This window comes from Diabrotica undecimpunctata, chromosome 4, assembly GCF_040954645.1.
Source record: "Diabrotica undecimpunctata isolate CICGRU chromosome 4, icDiaUnde3, whole genome shotgun sequence".
Classification (NCBI taxonomy): domain Eukaryota; kingdom Metazoa; phylum Arthropoda; class Insecta; order Coleoptera; family Chrysomelidae; genus Diabrotica; species Diabrotica undecimpunctata.
Window position 1 is genome coordinate 88,159,379 of NC_092806.1, and position 21,987 is coordinate 88,181,365.

Sequence of the window (21,987 nt, forward strand, 5' to 3'; positions counted from 1 at the left end):
TATTTAAAGTGTCATTATTTACAATAATACTGTTTGGCATATCTGAATGTGCATAATTTGTCTTAAACAAAAGAAGATCTGTTTTATTTTGATTTAAAACCAACCTATTCATAGAAAACCAGTCTTTAGCTTTCTGGAACTCTAAACTAGCATTAACGCTTAGAACAGACATGTCTTTACCACTGACTAAAATGTTTGTATCATCTGCATAATTTGTTATGCTGGAAGTAGTATTAGCCACTAGACCATGAAGATCATTGATATAGATCACAAACAGTAAAGGGCCAATCACACTTCCTTGTGGTACTCCAATATTGATAGTGCTTTCAGATGAGATGCCTATTTCAGTGTTTTTATGTATTTTTACTAAATGTCTCCTATTTGCCAAGTAGGACTTTAACCAGTTCAATGCTGGTCCACGTATACCATATTTCTCCAATTTATCAAATAATAGGTCATGCACTAAACAGTCATATGCCTTTGATAGGTCCAAAAAGAGACCCAAAGCCATATGACCAATCTCAGTACATTTCAAAATATCCCAGACAAATTGAAAAATCGCAGTCTGAGTTGATTTTCCCTGTTGATAACCATGCTGATTTGCACTAATAATATGACATTTTGTTAAAAATTCTGTTATCCGCCTATACATAGTCATTTCTAAGATTTTTGAAAAGGAACATAGAAGGCTAATTGGTCTATAGTTATTAATTAATTTAGGATCACCCTTTTTGTAAACAGGTGTTACTATGGCAGTTTTCAGGCATTCAGGAAATACACCAGATTTTAGTGAATTTTAGTGAATAAAACCCCATATTATAATTGCTTCAATACCACAAACACTCAACTACAACTAAAGGTAGGAGCAACCAAAATATACACTCACTATAATCAAATAACTAACAACTTCCATCTTTACATCGGACTCGAACGATTAAAAATAACCACAAATTTAAGAGTCGTGTAAAAGGAGTTGTAACACTTTACCACCAATAAAGGTAGGAGTGACCAAAATACATACCAAATATAACCAAATGTAACTACACATACTCAGATAATTATCGCTGAATGGTAAGGTAGACCAAATTGACTCAACAAGGGACACCAGATTTATATATATATATATATATATATATATATATATATATATATATATATATATATATATATATATATATATATATATATATATATATATATATTGCATATCCAAAGTGAGACAATCAGGCAGATTTTATAACCATTCGCAATATAACAACTAAACTCAAATAAAATTGAACATGTCGACCAACACATTAATACGGATGTACCAACGTAATAAAAAAACTGGTAGTAGGAGCCAGATCCAAAAACGATTCTACCCTAGACAACAAATTCATATTTAATATATCCAAGGAGAACAATCAGACTGATTTAAGGCTTCTTGCTACACAATGACTAACATTAAGCTATATCAAAGGATAAAGTTTACTTGGTACCAGGTGTCTACACAATGACTGAAACGACATTGGATTGTCAGAGACAATTCACCATCTTTAGTTTACCTGCTGTTGTTGTTATGTTGTTATGTTGTTGTTATGTTGTTGTTATGAAGTCAAACCATTATAGAAAATAATCGGTCGTATAGTCCTTAACTAGTATACAGCAATAATCTGGCATTCAATAATGTTTCGTTGACTAAGCCGAACATCCGGAAGAATCCCAACTCATCTTCCTAGGACTCCCTTTCGTGTCCTTGAAACTTACTAAACCCCAGATTAACGTGCATAACCAGCAAGTTCCACATACCAAGAAGAAGAATGGTTATGACCATTTATATGAACTAATGAAGGTATAGGTACCAGTATGGAATTATCAAGATAAATATAACTAACTCATTCTGGAATTCTATAACTATAGCATAAAGCTACAATGGATGAATAAGAATAGCCAGAAGAAGAGCACATCAGATGTTGGAGACATCCCTATTAACGTATTAACCATAAAATAGTCGACGACAGAAACACATACTAAAATAAACAGGACAATTGATAAGGTTTCCAATTTGCCAAAGATGAGTAATCTCAACAATTTGTATCTCTTTGCATCTCAATAAATATTCAGACAGTATAGTGAATTGACAGAGGTTGACTTTAGTAAATCAACTTGTTTCCGATTCTTTATAAATATAAGTTAACTATATAGTATTCCTCAACTGTATAGTATTAAGGCTCGATAGACCAAATGAAAATATTAACCTTCCGGAATAATACTAAACTTTATACTAACTTTCTCGATACAAATATCAAAATCGTAACCAACATACATAAAACATACCCAAACCGTATGAAAACAACTATGTACCAAGGATGACAGTTCTGTACCAGTATTTACGCTATATAATTATGTAAAAATTACTATTTAACTATCAATAAAAATTTAGTAGTAACAAAATTCAAAATAAATACAACGTAGCATTTATCCAGGGTTTTCAAATCAAAATCCTATCCAAATCCTAATCATGAACCAACCAAGTATAACCAAACAAAAAAATTAGAAGGATTAACTTAAGCAAGGTTGTTAAGTTACATCTTCTTCTGATGATGAAGAGTCAAAGTCATTGACAGTATTATCTGGCAGTAAATTCTTTATGTGGAATTGACCGATACGTTTGTTAGACAAACTATCTTTCAGTTCATAGACTAAAGGAGAAATTACCTTACTGACAATACAGGGAATGTATTTCTGACAGAACTTGGCAGAAATCGCATTTCCCTTACTAGACTTAACGAAGTTCCGTTTTAATACTCGATCGCCAACAAAGAATCGCATGTCTCTTTTCCTCAGATTATAATGAACTCGTGATCGAAGGTAAGAAGATTTCAACTTCTTCCTAATATCGGCAAAGATAGAGGGTAGATGCTGAAGATCACTTAACCGATGGAGGTTCTCTGAAATTTGAGGAAGATTTGCAGAATTGTCTGAAATTAACCCAAAATAATCACCGGATAAAGGCACGTTTCTGCCAAAATTTAGATAAGCTGGAGAAGATTTAGTGATCTCGTGGACAGACGTTCTTATAGCCTGAGCTATGGAATGGATGTATTGGTCCCACGCTCGATGGTCTTCGTAAGTATAAGATCTTAAAGCAGTCACGATACTGCGGTTCACACGTTCACTATGGTTCGCCTGTGGATGATATGCAGCGTTATAAAAAATCTTTTGTACCTTGTATTTACTGAGGAGGTCTTTAAAGGCCTTAGATACAAACTGAGGACCATTATCACACGATACTATTTGTGGAATACCAAATAACAAGAAGACTTGCTCCTCTAAATATTTAATAATAGCAGGAACAGTAGCCTTACGAAGAGGAAAAACTAAAGGAAATTTTGTAAAATAATCAACGACTACCAAACAATATGTATTCCCATTGTAACTACGGGGGTACGGTCCAATAAGATCCATAGAAATCATCTGCCATGGGAAGTTAATGTTTCTAAAATAACCCATTAATCCAGCTTGTGGCATATTCCTGGGCTTGCATGTAGCACAAACTTTACATCTGGATATATATCGTTTAATTGCATACCGCATGCCAGGCCAATAGTATAATTCAGCTATTCTACTAAATGTTTTATAAAACCCAAAGTGACCTGCTGTCACATTATCATGAAATGAAGTCAAGATTTCATCCCTATTTGCTGTGGGGACTACTATTTTCCAATCCGACATATTACTTAAAACTTCTGTGGAACTAACAATATGTTTGTAAAGAACATTGTTTTCCACCTTGAAATCAGGATACCGATCCGGTTTTTGAGCAACCCTAACCAACATCTTTTGATACCATGCATCTGGAATTAAACTAGACAAATCGAGAATATTAATATCAAAAGTACGAGACAAGGCATCAGCTACTACGACACCATTGCCTTTGCGATGTACAATGTTATAATCAAAAGCTGATAGTTTGCAAATCCAACGGGATAAACGTTGTGATGGGTTACGCATGGAATGTAGACATAATAAAGAGCTATGATCGGTAATGAGTGTACACTTACGACCCTCTAAATAATACCGGAACGCCTCTAAGCCATAAATAATAGCTAGGAGTTCACGCTCTGTAGTCGAATAGTTCTTCTGAGCCTTGTTGAGTTTCTTACTAGTGTAAGCTATAGGGTATTCCGATCCATCTTTCATCTGAAAGAGGACACCACCTGAAGCGGTATTGGAACAATCTGTCATGAGATAAAAGTGTTCGTTAAAATCTGGAGACATCATGACAGGAGCACTAGTGAGAGCTTCTTTAATAAGCCGGAAAGCATCATCGGCTTCAGAAGTCCAGGTAATAGTCTGGCCCTTTTTCCTATTTTTAAGGAGATCAGTAAGTGGAGACAATAAGGTGGAGTAGGAAGGTACGAACCTACGATAATACCCACACATTCCCAAGATCCTAAGTAGTTGGGTAGTGGTTTTCGGTATTGGAAAATCCTTGATAGCAGTTATCTTATCAGGATCTGTCTGCAAACCTTGACTATCGACAACATATCCCAGAAACTTAAGATTAGGACGACAGAAGTTACATTTTTCTATATTGACTGTTAAATTCGCCTCTTGAAGGCGAGAAAACACTTTCTCTAAAATCTCAATATGTAAATCAAAATCAGGAGTTACAACTATATTGTCATCTAAGTAATAAAACACATATGGTTCCAATTGAGACAGATAAAGACGACGAGGAAGTAGAGACTCTCTACCAAAGCATAGAGGATATATTAGAACGAATACCTAAACACGAAGTCAGCATCATAATGGGGGATTTCAATGCAAAACTTGGGGCCGAACGGAAAACGTCTCTAATCGGACCTTTTGGGTTAGGACAAAGAAACGAAAGAGGTGACAGACTAGAAATATTCGCAGAAGATAACAAGCTAGTGGTTCTAAACACATTTTATAAACTACCACCGAGGAGATTGTATACATGGAAGGCACCAGCAGATAAACCCCATAACGTAATTAGAAACCAGATAGATTATATATTGGTAAATAGAAGATTCAGAAACAGTTTTAAATCTGTCAAAACATATCCAGGAGCGGACATTGAATCTGACCACATACCTTTAGTGGGAGTCATGGATGTGAGACTGAAGACAATAAAGAAAAAGTCTAGACCTAACTACGACATGACAGCCCTGCAACATCCGGAAGTTAAAAAGCAAGTGGGGGAATATATTAACAATCAAGTTAAGCAACTAAAAGAAGAAAATAACATCCAACGAGAAATCAAACAATTCGAAGAAATAATTAAGAAAACTAAACAAGATCTGCTAAAACCAAACAAAGAAGAAATCTTGGATGACTCCAGAAATCCTTCACTTAATGGAACGCAGAAGGTTAATTAAAGGAAATAAAGATGAATACAAAAAAATGCAGGCGTACATCAGAAGAAAAATAAGAGAAGCTAAAGAAAAAGAAGCTGTAGAGAAATGTAAAGAAATAGAAAGACTACAAGCCAAGCATGACAATTTTAATGTACACAAAAAGGTAAAAGAAATAACGGGTACTTTTAAAAAGAGAACACAAATGAAACTCATAGACACCAATGGAAAATTAATCATTGACACCCAAGAGATGAAGGACAAATGGAGAATATATTTGGAGACACTTTTTCAAGATCAAAGAACGGATTATAGGCATCCATTTTCAGAGAGGATGACGGGCCCGGACATACTTAAATCCGAGGTAGAAGAAGCAATAAAACGGATGAAAAGCAGAAAAGCTGTAGGGCCTGATAATATCGAAGCTGAATTTTTAAAACTCTTGGAGGATGAAGGAATAAATTGGATCACGGCTATCTTCAATAAAATATACAATACAGGAATCATCCCTGATAAATGGCTAGAATCAGAATTCATAGCGATACCTAAAAAACAGGGGGCTAAAAAGTGCGAAGAATATCGAACAATCAGCCTAATGAGCCACATGTTGAAACTGTTTCTTAGAGTCATCCATGGAAGAATTTATAAGAAGTGCGAGGAACAAATATCAGACAGACAGTTCGGCTTCATTAACGCAGTGGGTACCAGAGAGGCACTTTTCGGAGTACAGGTACTGATTCAAAGATGCAGGGACGTTAACTGCGACGTATACGCGTGCTTGATCGACTATGAAAAGGCATTTGACAGAGTTCAACATCAAAAGATGATAAACATTTTAAAAGAAGTAGACCTGGATGACAAAGACCTCAGAATAATTTCAGAACTATACTGGAATCAGACCGCATACATGAAAATTAACGGAGAAGAAACAGATCACATAAAAATACTACGCGGAGTTAGACAGGGATGTATTCTATCGCCGTTGATATTTAATATGTACTCAGAAAAAATTTTTAACGAGGCTCTTTACGGAATAGACGAAGGCATCCTTCTAAATGGTGAAAGAGTAAACAATGTTAGATATGCCGACGACACCATGGTGATAGCAGATAGTTTAGAGGGACTTCAGAGGCTAATGGACAGAATAAACGAGTACAGTCAACAGTACGGACTAAACATTAATACCCACAAAACCAAACAAATGATTGTCAGCAAGGAGAATATAAATGGGGCTCATCTATACATTAATGGGACGCAGATAGAGCGAGTAAAACAGTATTGCTACCTGGGAACTATTATAAACGAACAGTGGAGCAATGTACAGGAAATAAAGTGCCGCATAGGAAAGGCAAGAACGGTCTTTAACAAAATGAGCGCCATCTTCAAAAGTCACAACATATCCCTGGATACAAAAATGAGACATTTGAGATGCTATGTTTTCTCTGTGTTGTTGTACGGGGCGGAGACATGGACGCTTACAGACACCACTATTAAAAAACTTGAAGCATTTGAGATGTGGCTTTATAGAAGAATGCTGAGAATATCATGGACAACAAGGATCACGAACAAGGAAGTTCTAGAAAAAATGAAGAAGGAACCAGAGATTGTGTTTACGATCAAACGCATAAAATTGCAATATCTGGGACACGTTATGAGAAATCAGCACCGTTACTCCCTGCTGCAGTCTATATTGCAAGGTAAAGTCAAAGGTAAGCGAGGACCCGGTAGAAGGAGAATATCATGGCTGCGGAATTTAAGAACATGGTTTAAGAAAACCTCAACGGAGCTGTTTCGAGCCGCAGCGAGCAAGGTCATGATTGCCAATATGATTTCCAACATCCGAAACGGATAGGAACCAGAAGAAGAAGAAGAAGGTTCCAATTGTGGACCAATAACTAAGTCCATCAGACGACACATGGTCTGAGGAGCTGATACAAGACCAAAAGGCATAGTGACAAATTGAAAGAGACCTTTACCACTGACAGCAAAAGCAGTATATTTCTTACTTTCTTCACTTAAAGGAATTTGTAGAAATGCTTTGGATAAGTCAATAGAAGAGATATATTTGGCTCTCCGGAGTTTACTTAAGATGACATCGATTCTGGGAATAGGATAGGCATCCCTATTAGCAGTGATACTATTTAGCTTAAGACCGTCAAAACAAACTCGGAAGGAGCCATCCTTCATTTTAGTTAACCAAAGTGGACTACAATAAGAAGAAGTCGATGGTTCTATAATATTTAAAGAAAGCATTGAATCAATCTCTTTTCCCAAGTCTGCTTGCCACGCTTGAGGTATAGGATATTGATATTGTCTAAAGGGAGTAGACGTATTTACCTCAATAGTGTGCGAGATTAGAGAGGTACGGCCTAATTTGTCTTTTAAAGAGATCGATGAAAATTTTGACATAATGGCCTCTAATTGTTTCTGTTCTGAAACTGATAAACTAGAGAAATCGTGGAAAACCATATTGACTCATGCATATCATGTACAGTTCCTCTAAACTCGCTTATTTTCTGAATCGATGGAATCGATCCAGCAGAAATTTGAGTAAAACTCCTATTGCCCTCCTCCTGTTTCAAGGCTCCACGCAAGACCTTGCGCTTTGCATCAACATTAGGTAAATCATCAATATTGATACCCCTAATTTTGAGTTCATAATCCAACTCACTAACCAATTAATGTTCTACTTTAAATGTAGACATAATGAAAATATTTCAAATAATGAACCTGTACAACACACCACAAAACCACAGTATTTACCAAACAAGTCAAACTATAGTAATGTAAATTTGTATTAATATTATGAAAAAAGGTTAATTCAATATAACGAATCTTAAACTAATCAAAATAATCATAAATATATCAAAATATTAACTTTCGAAAATATACTCAAATATTGTTCAAATAAGATCAGACCACAGTCATTAAATATACTAAAATTTATCAAATTGATTGTACTGTACTGCACAATGTATCTTAACTAACTACACAGTATGTATGATGGTATATTAACTGAGTACAAGATTATCTAATATAAGTGTATATAGCCGCGGTTACCAATATATCTGAATATTTAAATATACTAAAACTAAAATATAACTTATGTTACTACGAAGGTACCACGTTGGGTCACGCCAATCGTTACCAATTAAATAACGGAACAGCTAATTGTTGCAAATCACAAGGAAAATAGCTATAGGTTGCAAATTATAGGGAAAAGTCTGAGATGGTGAAGCCAATATTAGAAATTATATAAGAAGATTTATGGTTAAATAAAATTTTAAATTAATTATTATTTAAATAAAAAGGTTAAATAACAGGGAATGTAACCAATACAAAAAAATATATAAAGTTTACTTGAAGCACTACAATAGAATAGGCTTAGCTTAGCTCAAAAGAATGAGGGTTGTGCTCAGAGAGGAGGTTGGCACATTTGCTTGCCTGTAGTAACTTAAGGTTAGATCAATTCTAAGATGATCTTGAGATGGGCGCCAGGTTGAATTTTGAATATCACTACAATTTGGGATATAGATATATAGTTATATACTAACTGAAAAATAACAGATGATAGGAAACAAATAAAATTCGAAAATGCTTTATACACTATATTAGACTCTTATTTTACTTATAACCCCCAAAACCATAATATATGTATATATACTAAACAATTACTAAAATATATGACCAAAAATATATATTTACAAAAAAACAGTTGCCTAAAACTATGACCCAAACTATAATTGTATACAAAAAGATTGATCTACACAGTCCTCTAACAATGAGGTAAAGGAGTATGTTAATACTGCTTGCATAACTCACTCGGAATAAATAGTAATTATTAAAATAACATAAAAAATAAAATAATGATACCAGTTAATAAAAGGCAGTTAAAAAAAATGACAATAGAGTTAAGACACTAGAACAGTACTACATCAATTTGATATATGTGAAAGTACATAAGAATTGATAAATTGCGTTAGGCTTTCACGGCCATCGTCTAACTTATTAAACTGTTTATTCGGGCTGTTGGGCCGTTGTCTTGTTGCGTGTCGTTGTTTATAGTCAAGCCAATAGAATATATACACGCATGGAAAAAGCACTATTACGAGAACGAATACATGACACCAGACGAAATTTGGCGAAGGTTGACAAGGAGCTTCTAGATTTAGAAAGATATTTTACAACCACATATAGGAAAAAACGATGCCTTTGTAAAAGACTCCGCCCATTTTATTGAGAAGATCAAAGGAATAACTTTGCAGGAATCTGACATTCTTGTTAGTTTTGATGTGGTTTCCCTATTTACAAGAGTCCCCCTAGAAGACGTTCTGAATTTAATTGAGGGACTAGTTTCCAAGGATATGGTGGAATTATACCGTATTTGCCTAACTACCACATACTTTTCATGGGAAGACCAAATTTATGAACAGATGGATGGAGTAGCAATGGGAAGCCCACTAAGCCCGGTCGTAGCCAACCTTTTCATGGAGCATTTAGAGAAGAAGATAATGGACTCAGCATACAAGCCTAGGGTATGGTTCAGATACGTTGATGACACCTTTGTGATTTGGGGTCACGGAGCAGAAAAAGCTCAACAACTAGCGTTCCTGGATGTATTAGTAAATCGAAAGGAAGGTCACTTAGGACATAAAGTGTATCGAAAACCTACACACACAGACAGATACCTAAACAGGAACTCAAATCATCATCCTAGCCAAAAACAAGGTGTCATCAAAACTTTGGCAGAGAGGGCGAAGAGAATTTGTGAACCACAACATCTCCAAAGTGAACTTCTTTATATTGAAAAAGCGCTCACCTCTAATGGGTACACCAGAAGAGAAATACACAAGGCGATGAACAACGTATCTAGAAGAAGGGACGAAGAAACAGAATGTAAAGGGAAAGCGTTCTTGCCCTATATATCGGGGGTAACGGACAGAATTGGGCGAATACTCAAGAAAGCCAACATAAAGACCATCTTCAGACCTACAAAGAAGATCAAGGATTGTTTAAGATCGGTAAAAGACAAACGCGACCCATTAGCAACGGCCGGAGTATACCGAATACCATGCACATGTGGAATGGTATATGTGGGAACCACAAAAAGACACACCAACACCAGGATAAATGAACATAAAAGCCATTGTCGTTTAGGACATATCGACAAATCTGCCGTTGCCGAACACGCTTTGGGAAGCGGAGAACATCGAATACTATTTGAAGAAACACAGATGCTGGACAAAACTTCACAGTACTACCCACGGTTATATCGGGAAGCGGTGGAAATATACAAGCACCCAAACAATTTCAATAGGATAGAAGAAGGACTAAAAATCAACAAAACATGGATACCAGTATTAAAATCCACAAACGCCCTTCCCGCCAAACACGGAGATAGAAAAGCTACTATAAACAACGACACGCCCCCTCAAGCCGAAACCAGTGGAGGGGAGGCGAGTGGGAATTATAAATATTGCCTCCGTAGTACAACGCGTCGTCAGTTTCTGCTTACAAGCGAAGCATCAACATCTCCAGAAGATGCCAACCCCTAGTGTTGGCGAAACGTCGAGAACAAATCTCAACAGAAGACAACGGCCCAACAGCCCGAATAAACAGTTTAATACATAAGAATTACCATAAAATTGGATAATATATCCTGACAACTTATTATAAGTGTTCTATAAAATATTAATAAATAAAGAAATGCAAAGTAAATATGAAATAATAAAATTAAGACAAGTAAAAGGATTCAGCAAGGCGAGGGCATTACCAGAGATTGTGCACAACACTGTTTCGTAACCCACTCAGGCTGAAGGCCTAAGTATCCAAGGATATAGGTATATGTTATATATATATATATATATATATATATATATATATATATATATATATATAAAAAAATTAAATTATTATTAAATTTTACATTAGTTGTACTTAATAACTATATGGGATGGTTGCTGCGAAGGGGTTTCCTTCTTCAGCTGCCTGATGTCCAGATACAGGGTAGTCTCTGAAATGGCTCAGCCTATGTTTGTGGTAGAAGCCTGGCAGACTAACCAGAAAATTGCAAATTAGATCTTTTCTTCTCCTTAACTTAACGTCCAATTCTTCCCCAAATCCCAAGTACTTCCAAAAAAATTAAAAATTATTCCTTCCCAAATCCAAAACTAAAGGGTCCCAATACTTCAAGTTGGAGCCGGCAGGCTACAAGATAATAAAAACCTTGTTATTCTATGTTCTTGTACTTCATATAGTTTTTGTTCTAGTAACAAAAACTAGAATATAGTTGTCATAAAGTGACCTTGGCTTGAATATTTAATATTTCCACACTGGAATTTACTTATATATGTATATAAAAAATAAGAATGATTTTTGGTTATGTCTAGCAAAGTGAGAAGATTTAAATGATTGAGAACTGGAAAATTTAAATGGAAGATGTAGGTGTATGGAAAGTAACTTACCAGAATCTTTCTAGGGATTTTCTTTCATAAAACAATATAAATTCTTAAAAATTGCACCAACTAAATAACTTCTTGCCACAAACAAAAACAACTCTTTACATTTCCCAAAAAAAAATCAAAAAAATAACTTAAATTTTCTTCTGTTTCCCAAAGATCCTGCCTGCTGTAATAAACTTATCAACTTCCTTCCTTGAAGTTCGGTTCTAAAATGAACTCATAGAACTCATAGAATGACTTCATTCTGTCTCCGACTTCTTCAAGCAATGTAGCCTTCCTTAAATTATTTTAAAGTGTTTGTTTGTCTATTTGTAGTGTAGTGTAATGTACAATTATATGTTTATGACATCTTGTTCTTGCCGGATAGGCCACAATTGACGAAATGCCCCTGAAGATGATCTAGGGATCGAAAGTACTTGGGCAAGATTTAATTAAACTGTGCTCGATATATGCCTTTTATCTGATCAAAGATTCTATTATCGCCTACCTATCGATATATTGGACAGTAATATAAATTGCCTACTTTTACGGCGGCGAATTAGTAGCTATGTAGGGATTCGGTTTCATTATTTGAAAGATTTTGCTAACGTTTGAAGTGTTAGATTATTAACGATCGTATCGTTACAATCTCCTACAACTCGGAAAAAAAAAGTAAAGCTATTTTCTTTTTTTTTTTCTTACTGGGAACCCACTTATATAATTATGGATGATTCGATACTACTAAATACTCATATGGTATCGATACCTTCATTCGATACTGAGTACTCGATATCGAATGAAAGCGTATTCGATACCGAGTACTAGTATCGAATGAAAATACTAGTATCGAAACACTATACAAATTAGTTTGTATATTGTTTTGTTAATAAAATTATTTTTCTTCGTTTTATCCTTTATATACTGTTACTATGATCATTATGTATAATTAAAATAAAGTTGATTCTAAGGGACTGCCGGAGTGATGACGTAGATTTTATTGACATCTGTCAAAAAATCTATAACAAAAACATACCTTGTTTAGTGTGGATAATTTGTATTTTTCGTTGTTTTTTCATTTTTTTTTACAGAATCTTTCGGCTTTTTGCAATATCTTAGTATTCTAATAGTTACTACAACAATTTTACAAGGTTGTGTAAATAATAAATCATGTTGTTTTATAAAAATAGCAATAAAATGCATGTATCAATAAAGTAAGGTTAGAATTTCTTTAATTTAAACTTTTAAACTATATTTCATATAAATAGAACACTGAATTATGATGGTATTATCGTAAAAAATAATATACTTAAAAGAAAAAGCAGCAGAGGAAGCAAAATGTTAACTTTATAGAAATTAAAAAGTCTTGAGATTGGGCATTTCAACTTTTGTTTGGAAAGTAATAATAACAATATGGCCGCCATGACGTCACACTCCGTCTGTCCATTCCACAAATTTCATTGTTTATTTTCCGTCATCTATCTCTGTCCTGTTAATAAAGTAATAGTAAAAGTCCTGTAATAGTATAAAAAAGAAAAACTGGCTAAACTATACCTGTACTTGTGGGTACTGTTACGTCATACAAGTGGTATTCTATGGTTATATTACGTCACGTCACATATGAGTAATGAGTACTCATAAGTATCGATACCAGAACCCGGTATCGAAGCCTTGATTCGATACCGACCTAAGTACTTGGTATCGAATGCCGAGTGGTATCGATTCATCCCTATATATAATACCCATTAAATGGTCTGTAGTTATTGAATGACATGTGGACTAACTTACTTATAAACATATAGTGGAGTTCCTGGAGCATTCAAAACAGTAAAACCTCGGATTAGAGTTACAGTGAACGAATTAATATGATCGATGTGGAATATTGTTTTTAAAACTATAAATTGCAATGTTTACCCAAAATTTTTTTGTGCACTCTATTTTTTTTATTATTAAAACAAATTATTATAAAAAATTAATGTTTGACCATATATTTTCACTTTAAACATTTTTTTTTATTTATGTGTTAAATCCAATGACGTATAATATATAGACTCGGTGAAAGCTTTAAAAAGTGTCCGCAACATGAAATACCTTTGTTATTGTTTATTGTTTTGATACGAAGTTGCACGAAGTTCATGATTTCTTACGAAGCATTACGAAGTTGATCTTGTTGTGTTTGAAAATATTTTCATTTTCGCCATTTTGTGTGTTTAGATAATATTTTATGTGACAAGCAAATTTTATTTTAAATTTTTAAGAGTCATTTACCTACTATTTTAGTAAAATGCCATTTAAGTGTCTTGTCTGTGGTCGCGGAAGTTCGAAGAGCGAAACGTTATCACTTTTCAAGTAAGTTATTTTTTATATGTTATGTATGTTTTATAAATATTAGGTTATGTGGTGATAGCCAGTGGAGGCGTTATAGTTGTTATTTATTTAATAAATAAATAAATTATTATGCATTATACTGAATACTAACAATTTCCATTAAATTTTTTGTTTTTTTTTTATTAAAATCGTTGCATAGAATTTTTCTTACTAATTTTTTTTTCATAGATTTCCTTTTGGGGAAGAAAAAAAAGAAATTTGGATAAACATATTACAATTAAATAAAAACAAGCTTTCCAGATGGTCACGTATTTGTTGTGATCATTTTAATCCAAATGATCTTATCACGAAATCTGGCTTTGTTCGTCTAAAAGAAAATGCAAAACCATTAGCTATACCAAGGTGGGTAATACTTTTATTAAATTTTTACATTGGTATTTAATATTTATATAAATTTTCTGTTTATTGTTTCTTCTATATTGTTTTCTCTTTGCATACAGGTCTTCTAAAGATGTTAAAGAGGTGGTAGGAACTAAAGCTTGTCCTAGTCCATCAGACAGCCACAATTTAAATTTCAAAACTAGAGAATTTCTTACTGGAAGGTATGTAATAATTCTAAACCAACTGTATACAGGTTAATCATATTTTAAGCTTATTCAAATTCAAATTTATATTTGCAATGTGTTACATTCAAAGTGTATTAAATATTTTTTCAGACAAATATCCAGCAGCTCAACAACACAAACTGCTAGCAGTGAACGAACTTTGTCTGCCTCAGAAACTGATGAATTCTTGGGCAAGGAAAATATCGAAGGGCATGCTGCAGATAGAGAATTAGTAGCTAAAAAAATTAACAAGAGGTAAAATTCATTTAATTTTTCATTTGCATTATTATAAACTTGAATAAGCAATTTTTCTTTCATTAATCATTTTATTTTTAGGAAGCATTATGTGGGGGATTTTTCCATGTCGGACTTGGACTGCTCAAGAAAAAGAAAAAGGTACATGGAATCAGTAGACATGTATATAACAAAAAAAAATACACAAATTGACACCCTAAGAAAATCTACCAAAAGATGGAAACAACGAGCAACAACATTAAACGCATTGGTGAAATCATTAAAAGAAAAACTGTATGTTACAGAAAATGCTGAATCTGTGTTGTTGGTAAGTTTTCTTTCACATATTCCATAAAGAACAAAATTAAATTAAAAAATTAATGGGAAACTCCCAGTAGTTGGCTGTATACCATTGTTTAAAAAACTTATACAGAAGCAAAACACTTCACATTTGTATGTAGGTATAAAACATTTAATTTAAAACATTTTTAAAAAGTGTCATCAAAATTTACACAGGTGCATAATGTGATGTTTTCAATCTCGTTCAGATCATCCTCAGTGCCTTCTTTTGTAATTGAAGCTAACACTGTGAAGATATAATTCTTCTTGAATTATATTTCCTGTCACCTCAGCCAGTTGGTATTTGTCGTTTTAACTGACAAGAATCACATGTTTAAGTCGAGCAAAGAAACATGTTGCTCTTTAAGTATTAAATCTTTATCCAATGTCATCGACATATGGTCACATTAGAATTTAAATTTTGAAACATGTAAAACCATATATTGATGTCACAGCTATTTTTTTAGTGTTTTCAATTACAAAAGCAGGCACTGAGGATTATCTGAATGAGATCGAAAACGTCATGTAATGCACCTGTGTCAATTTTGATACAACACTTTTTAAAAAGTTTTAAATTAAATGTTTTATACCTACATACAAATGTTAAGTGTTTTACTTCTGTATAAAATTAAATTATTATTATATTTTATTTTTATAATTATTTTTTTATTTTTTATTGTTTTAGGCCTCTTTACCAGAATCAGCCAAAGCATTGTTTCAACGATTTTTAAAGGGTTCCAAATGTGCCAAATATTCTCCAGAATTAAGGTCATTTGCACTGACTTTAAATTTTTATTCAGCAAAAGCCTATGATTTTGTAAGAAGAGCTTTTAATAATTCATTACCACACCCATCAACCATAACAAAATGGTACCAAACTGTTGATGGTGCACCTGGATTTTCCAAAGAAGCTTTAAATGCTTTGAAAAACAAAGTTGAAGAAGCAGGGAAGCAAAATAAAACACTTGTGTGTAATTTAGTGCTGGATGAAATGTCTATTCGTAAGCAAGTGGAATGGGATGGAAAAAAATTTACTGGCTATGTAGATTTTGGTACAGATATAGAATCTGATAATGTACCAGAAGCAAAAGAGGCACTGGTGTTTATGTTAGTAGCCTTAAATGACAATTTTAAAGTGCCAGTTGCATATTTTTTAATTGACAGTTTTTGTGGATCAGAAAAAGCATCCTTAGTAAATCTTTGTTTAAATTTTATTTATGATTCAGGCATAAAAGTCTATTCATTAACTTTTGATGGTGCTGCCAACAATTTATCAATGGCCAATGCTTTAGGTGCTAAAATATCTGCAACAAATATTGAGCCTTTTTTTCTACATCCAATAACTAAGGAGAAAGTTTTTATATTTTTAGATGCGTGCCACATGATTAAGTTGGTTCGTAATTGTATGGGTACATTTGTTTTGAGTAACGTAAAAAATGAAAAAATTGAATGGCAGTATTTAAAAAATCTTGTTGACTTGCAATATGATGAAAAATTACATTCTGCCAATAAATTGAGGTATCGCCATTTGAGATGGGGACAGGAAAAGATGAGGGTAAACTTAGCTGTTCAAACCCTAAGTAAAAGTGTGGCAGACGCTTTGACATATTGTAACAAAGAAAAAAACTTTAGTCAATTTAAAAATTCAGAAGCTACTTCGGAATTTATCATGATTTTTAATAATTTATTTGATATATTTAATAGTATGACATATTATTCTAAATACTCGTTTAAAAATTCTTTAAATATTAATAATGAGAAGGAAACTTTTGAATATTTAAAAATGGCTGAGAGGTATATATGTGATTTAAAATTAAATGATATAAGTATCATATCTTCACAAAGAAAAGTGGGTTTTTTGGGTTTCATTTCAAATATCGCAAGTTTGAAAGGATTATTTAATCTTTTGGTTAAAGAAAAAAAATATTTAAAATATTTACTTTCTTACAAACTGTCGCAAGACCGTTTAGAATTATTTTTTGGGGCTGTAAGGGGTAAAGGGGGTTATAACAATAATCCAACTGCTCGACAATTTGAGGCAGCTTTTAAAAGATTGCTTATTCACACAGAAATATCAGGACCTAATACAGGGAATGTTAAAAATATAAATAATGTTGGCATTTTAACCGCAACATCTGCACGACCTATTACTAGTTTAGTAAACATAGAAGAAAATTTAGAAGATTTTACACAAAAGACAACAATTTTTTATGAGCATGACTATTTTCAAAAAGATGTTTTAAATTTAAGTGTTTATGTAGAAGATGTAATTGGATATATTTCTGGCTTTATAGTTAGAAATTTAAAAAAAATCATTAAATGTACAAAATGCATAATAATATTAGAAAGTGAAGAAACATTTTCAAAATTACAGTTAGTAAAACAATATAAAAATTTAACTAATGCTTCGAATTTAGTTATAAAAATATGCAAGGAGGCAGAGAAAAATTTTAGAATGTATATAAACAAAATTGAAAGTAGTTCAAAAAATTTATTAAATAAATTAATAAACGCCACAATGAATAATTTGCCTCGTGACATCATGGATAGTTTTGGTGATCACATTTATGACAGTGAACTACTCAACAATCATTGCATTCAATTATTAAATTTAATTTTAAAAAAGTATTTCACGCTAAGACTTCATCATGAAGCCAAAAAAAAATTAGATGTACACCTCATTCAAATTCGACGTGCAGTAAAAGTAAACAAAACCAGGCTATGCTACGTAAGACTCCATAGGCGTGCGGTTTTGCTTTCATATTTCCTATCAAATTAATAAAACAGTATGTACAATTAAAGATTTGTTTACTATGAACAACGAAGATAAAATATACACTGTTAGTATTATTTTCAAGGAAATTCAAAATTAGCTTCACTACTGTAAAATAAAAAGAAACTTATGGTTTAACAAAAATAATAAAGCAGTAATTGCAACGTTGTTTTGACACTTAAACGATCGAAATCGAAACATCAAATACACTTATGTTTTAAAGTAAATTGTGTGTTAGTTCGCCTCAAAAGAAGTAACTTATTATTATGTTTTCAGTTTTTATTTGAAAAACAATAAAACTCACGTGATCCAGATTACAAATGTTACCAGAAATTGAAATCTCATTTTACATAAATTTCGTAAATTTGAATACAGATATACCTTAACTTAAAATGTTTTCATAAACGAAAATTTTGTATTAAAAAAAAAAATAAGGTATTGCACTTGGAGAAGTGCCGCCAGAAGTAAAAACTTCTTAAATTGCGTTGAAATTATGAGTGTTAATATCTAAGAGCTTCCTGTTTAATCAGTTGTTTATTTTGAACTCAGCCAGAGGCCTTCCTTAAGTCAATAAATCAAAATTTGCCTGTAGTAAATTTATTTCCATTCACAGTGCCTTATGATATCTTGTACGTAACTATACGTTCTATATAATCAAGATCCTGTGTAGTGCCATTTTGGTAGTCGCCATTTCTTAATATATTCGTTATATACTCCCCGTTTAATAAATATGGACAACCGAGTTGAAGAAAGCGGATATTCAAAAGTGGCGGCGATCAAAAGCTTTGACAATTCAGTTCTAAAAGTCGAGCTTTTGACTATTGTGAATAAACATAAAAAAATACACTATTGTAAGCATATTGTAGATAAAATGGGTAAAGAAAAAAGAAGGTATTCACAGGCACTCGAGGTAGATTCTGAGTAAAATATTACCTAAGTTACACTTTGAGTTTTTTGTTTTATTTATTAGTCAGATATGTTGAATGTTTTTATTTTTGACAAGATTTTTCTGACCTTTGCATAGGTTTTTGCTTTGAAATTTCGTTTTCCTTAAACCAACGAATGGAGTGCCATTAAGAGCTCAGTTGACGAGTGGCAACTCCGTTTTAACCTTAAATAATATGTTTAATTTTAAAACATTTTTACATATTTAATGTAATTGTATTTTAATTCCGTGCATTACAATAACGGATTCACATTATTATGTTGTTGGAAAACCTCATTCTAACATGTTTATTCAGTTATTTTCAGTTCTGTTATTCCTGTGAACGACTTATGCTACGATGTCTACTTCATATTTTCATATGTATTTCATAATACAGGAAAATATAGGTTTATACATTGTTAAAATCATGATGTGGGAGTGCCCCTCGTAACATTCATACTGTTGACGGTTTATTTATACTTAGTGCAGCTCTATCTTGTATTTAGTGTAGAAATGTTTAGAAAGGTTTTCGAAGCCCCGCCCATTGTGACGTCAGAGGTGAGGTAGTCCATTAATAAACACAACTGACCGTTTCCACTAAACAGACTCGTGTTTCAAAAACTCGGGACTCGAAAAACAAAACGAACTGTTTCAAAACACACAGTCTTTAGTAAAATTTGTGAAAAGTTGCTATTTTGTTTTATTGTACACGAGTTTGTGTTTTGTTTTTATTTTGTCCGTTTGGTGGGAAACCGCCATTAGATATTACATTTAATTTTAAAACAATTTTTACATATTTAATTTAATTTTATTAATTCAATGCATTACAATAACGAATTCGCTTATTATGTTGAATGTTGAATTCAATTATTATGTTGTTGGAAAACCTCATTCTAACATTTATTAATTTAATTTTATCTTTGTTATTATTCTGATCATAAAATATAAATGATAACATTTATTATAAATATAAATGAATAAATTCAAGCACTGTAATTCCCTGACGCACGCCCTGGCTAAAACATTATCATTAGAACAACAGTGGTCCAATTAAGTTATAGCAATTCTTCCGCGTACAAGGACTACTAAATGATATGGTATGCTGTAAATACTTGAGATTCGTATACGATGTCTATTTATATAGTTTATGAGGTGGATATTATGTACGTTTATACATTGTAAATTGTGATTTGGGAGTGCTCCTCGTAATATTCATAATGTTGATAACGTGTATTGGTTTGTTTACTTCTACTGCATCTTTAAGTTAAATTTGGTGTAGATAGGCAGAATCGTATGAGAAGTTTGTTGACTAAAAGGATACTGTTTAGACATGAATAGAAAAGATCATTCCACACAAGGTAAAATCACTATTGATTTTACCTTGTTTATTTTTATGCCCACCTTATTTAAAGCTCTATTCCGTATCGTTACACTTCTTTGTTGTATCTGTTTTTTTAGGTTTCAGTAACCTATATGTTGATGTATGTAGTTGTAGTTTCTTTTATAACTATTTTTTTACTTTTTACCTTTAATTTATTACTTGCGGAATCTCAAGTTAGTAGGCAAACTCCCGTACGAAATTTCGGATGTAGAAATATTTTACTTCGGGTAGGGACTTATTGTTAAAAACAGTTTTATTTGTATTTAAAGACAGACGTGGCAACCGCCCATGCGAAGTTTGTACGTCCGCCTAATTCATAACAGTCGTTGAAACATGGTATTGTAAATCCGAAAGTCAAACAAAAAACACATGTTATATCCTAGTTGTCAATTCAATTCTACGAAAGTCGATAGTAAAATCCCATAGCGGGAAGTTAATCAACACTGATGATTCCCAGTTAGTAATTCAATTGCGTCGGCATTTTGCCGTATAATTTTAATACTTTTAAGTATGTTTTCTTCAATGTAAACCCATCTACTGTTTTTGTTTTGCGTTTAGTTACGCAAGTACTCCACAAGTAAGTAATCTAAACCACATTTTTGCATTTGACAGATATAATTTTACCTTAACGTTTTTCTTAACTGAGTGGAATTACTTGCTTTTTAGCTTCACTGAAGATGGACTGATTAGTCCGAAAACGTTCTGAACTTTATTATAATTCATTTGGATTTTTAATTTAATTTTTTAATTAAATATACCACTTACAACAGAAGTTTTTTACTTCGATGTTCGAGTTTTTAAATTTATTTATTGAATATATGTTTTATTAATTATTTATTTTTAACCACATATAAATACAAACATGTACAACTATAGCTTGTACCATCCCTAATGAACGGGACAAGCGGAATAGTACATTATAAAATGTTAAAAGCGCATTTATAAAATGGCAAGAATTTTAAAATTTCGCTTATAATTAAAGCCTGGACAAAAATTTTCAAACTTGCGATATATATTTTAAAATCTAAAAATCCTTTTTATCTCTCAGAATTTAAAATTGAATTACCAGTTATATGTAGTTTTAAATTACTTATAGTGATTGGCTGTTTTTAAAAGTCTTTATTTCTAAAATTATTTAAACCCAATGGTTTTTTGTTTCCTAGTTGCAATAGGTTTTATAGGATTTTTTTTTATTTCGAAATATGTGTCTCGACTGCTATGTGTCTCAATTGTACATTGACACATGTACTGTCAAATGCAGTTGAAACATTTTTACTAAATAATTGAGAAGCAAAGTTTAATTTCATTTTTTGTTTATGAAAATGAATATGTTGGCTTCGCAATTTATTAGCTAAATGAAAACGTTCATTCTCTTGCAAGTTGTTTAATTCTTTAAAATATATCCATGCTAAAATGTCATTATTACTATCCACATGATCATACTTCTCACCTATAGTATTCCCAAACAATTTAATCAAATGGATATCAGAATTATTACGATGCTGGACAATGTTGGTATTTGTACAAGGGTGTTTAAATGTAGTTTTTAAGGTATTATGGTTCAAATTACAACCTAACCGTTAGTTAACCCATTTTCAAATTCAC